The following is a 2,945-nucleotide window of genomic DNA, read 5'->3' as shown; positions in this document are numbered from 1 at the left end:
TAAAAAAAAAAATGACTCTGGCTACAGCATGGCAAAAGCAGTTCTGTTAGACCAAGATGATAGTCATTGCAGGACTTCAAATGATGAAGGTTGATTATACTAGAGTATGAAAAGTAGCCATAGGAAAGGAGAGGCCACAAATCAAATTTTTTATTTTTTAAAATATTTTATTTATTTATTTTAGAGTGAGAGTGTCGGGGGGGAGGGGAGCAGAGGGAGAGGGAGAGAATCTCAAGCAGACTCAGCACTGAGCATGGAGCCCAATGCTAGGCTTGATCCCCATGACTCTGAGATCATGACCTGAGCCAAAATCAAGAGTCGGACATTTAACTGACCGAGCCACCCTAGGCACCCTACAAATCCAATTTTTTAAGGCAGACAAGTCTAGGTGATTCGGATGTGTGTCAGAAGTATCCTAAGTTTCTGGCTTGAACTGAATAGATTGATAGGATGCCCCTTACTGATCCAAGGGCTATGAGAAGAGGATTTTGGAGGGAATATGATAGATAAGTTGAGTCTGACATGGCCCAGTCATCCAAATGAAAGTGTTGCAAAGCTAGTTAGAAATATGAATTCGGAGTTCAAGAGCAAGATCTAGGCTTGAGGTATGGGTTGGACAGTCTTTGGCAGAGGGTACCTGAAGCTGCCGGACAAGGATGAGACCACCCAGAAAAGTGGACATGAGGGCTCCGCTCTGGAGGATTCCAATATTCCAATACCAGAGAAGCTGCTTGTTAAAGAACAGAGAAATAAGAGGAAAACTGAAGTAAGAGCAGAGGGAAGAGAATATTTAAATAAGGGTGTGGTCAATAGTTCCAAATGCTAGAATGAGGTCTTGTAAGATGAGGACTGAAGGTGACAATTCAGAGCTGCTTCAGGTGAGTGGTAGGAACCGAAGCTAGACTGGAGAGGGCAGAGGAATGGAACACGTGGGAATGTCCACTGGGTAAGACACAACTGCAGTCATAGCTGGACAAAGATTTAAAGAGAGAAATATTAAATAAATGAGAGACTTGAGCACGTTCAAGTAATAGAAAAGCCAGCAGTGGAGGAAGGGTTGAATATAACAGAAGGAAAGAGGGATCCTCTTCAGCCCCAAGTCCCTGAGAAAGCAGAAAGGGATCTAGTGTACCAGGAAGAGCAACTCTTCTTTGTGACAGGAAACCAATAAGGGGTGCGGCTCAGTCAGATGTGAACCCACTCGGTCCTCTCGGTCGGCTTCCTAAAGATAGGTTTGCTTTAAAAGGACAGAGAATTATAAGACATGAGAGCCCGGGGAGAGGACTGCAAAGTTCAATAAAAAGAAGAAGAAAGAGTCAGAAACGTGGCCTTGAGCGACCTCTGAGAAAGCCGTTCAGTAGTCGAGGGAACGTTAGTCACACTGTCGGGTTTAGACTGGGAGTGGGTGGTGAAGGAAAGGGCGCAGTGGGTGCAAACCACTGCGGTAAGAAACGGCCGTGAGAAGACAGCGACCCGGGAGGTGGCCAGAAAAAAAAGGCGGGCAGGTGGGGGGAGAGGGGGGTCATATTTCAGAGTGTCCCAGAGCAACCTCGGTCAGGACGGGTCATTGCTCGGAGGCCCCCGAAGACCGAACAGGTCATCCACGGCCTGGCTGCTGGGCTGCACTCGGCGAGGTGCCACAAGTGCCGGGGCCTCCGCCCCAACCCCCCCCCCCCCCCCCCCCCCCCAGATCGAACAGCTGGGCGGGCGGCCTCCAGATCTCTCCGCTGACTCTCGGAGAGGAGAGGCCGCGGGCCCGGCAAACCCTTCCCACCCGGGCGCCACAACGCCGGGGCAGCGCAGGGGCCCCTGGTCCCGGCACCCAGCCCAGACCCCCGCCGGGCCCCAGGCTTCCGGGCGTTTGCAGAGCCTCCGCCGCGCTTCCTCCCGGCTCGCCCGACTCCGGCACTCAGCCGCGTCCCAGACCCGGCGGCGCGTCGGCCAAGTCCCCGCAGTGTTTGAAAGTTCCCGGCGCCGGCGGCGCTCAGGTGCCAGGGCTCAGGCCCGGCCCGCCGCAGCCGCCCTAGAGCCCGCCGCTTACCGCCGCAGAGGCAGGCAGGTGCGGCGGTTTCCACGGAGCCGTCGACACCCCTAGGGAATTCCCCACGGGGCCACACGCAAACCCGCCTTCCTCCTGCAGACTGCCGCCGCCGGGTTTTATCCGCCGAAACGGCGAGGTGGGGCTCAGACCACTCCACCCCCGCCCGTCCCTTCCCACCTTAGCCACCACCCCACTCCCCGCGGAACGCCTTCGCCTTGGCCGAAGGAGCCCGAAGGCCTTCGGCAAGTTCCGCCTCCAGCGCGGGGGGCGGGGCCGCTCGAGCTCCTCCGGGCCGAGCTCGGCTGTTTCCGTGCGCGGCCGCTGCGCACTCGGCACTGGGCGGCGCTGGCTGGCTCCCTGGCTGCGGCTCCTCAGTCGGCGGCGGCTGCTGCTGCCTGTGGCCCGGGCGGCTGGGAGAAGCGGAGTGTTGGTGAGTGACGCGGCGGAGGTGTAGTTTGACGCGGTGTGTTACGTGGGGGAGAGAATAAAACTCCAGCGAGATCCGGGCCGCGAACGAAAGCAGTGACGGAGGAGCTTGTACCACCGGTAAGAGGAGCAGGAGGAGGAGGCAGGAGCCGGAGAGAGCCGGGGGGACGGAGGGGGGACGGGGAGGCGCCGGACACCCGCGCTCGGGGCCTTCCCCTCGCAGGAGGGGCCGCGGTAAAGATGGAGCCTCCGCCCGAGCCCCACAACATCGCCGCCGCTCGCAGCGAACAAAGAATAATGGCGGCGGACTGGAGCCAGCGGCGGCCGGGGCGGCAGCGACTCTGCCTGCAGCCAGCGGCGGCGCTCATGGCGGGGGGCGGCGGGCGGCGGGCGGGGTGGGAGCCGGCGGCCGGGGGTGTGTGCGGGCGGCCGGCCGCGGCGAGCTGGCGCCCGCGTTCCCGCCGCCGCCGCCGCCACC

General features: G+C 59.2%; 1 protein-coding gene across 4 annotated transcripts in view; it reads left to right on the top strand.

Moving 5' to 3' along the window:
• Window positions 1–2,385: 2,385 nt before the first annotated feature.
• The window catches only part of CREB1 (cAMP responsive element binding protein 1), a 60,481-nt gene continuing 59,921 nt past the window's right edge, over window positions 2,386–2,945 (top strand). For 3 of the 4 annotated variants that reach the window (XR_004299331.1, XM_032403614.1, XM_032403592.1), the window contains exon 1: window positions 2,386–2,587. The gene's annotated coding sequence lies outside the window, so the exon portion shown is untranslated. The remainder of the gene's footprint in view (window positions 2,588–2,945) is intronic. The other variant, XM_032403605.1, reaches the window with a different exon arrangement.

The sequence above is a fragment of the Phoca vitulina genome, unplaced genomic scaffold, assembly GCF_004348235.1.
Source record: "Phoca vitulina isolate PV1807 unplaced genomic scaffold, GSC_HSeal_1.0 scaffold1, whole genome shotgun sequence".
Taxonomy (NCBI): domain Eukaryota; kingdom Metazoa; phylum Chordata; class Mammalia; order Carnivora; family Phocidae; genus Phoca; species Phoca vitulina.
This window is presented reverse-complemented; position numbering and strand designations above follow the sequence as displayed.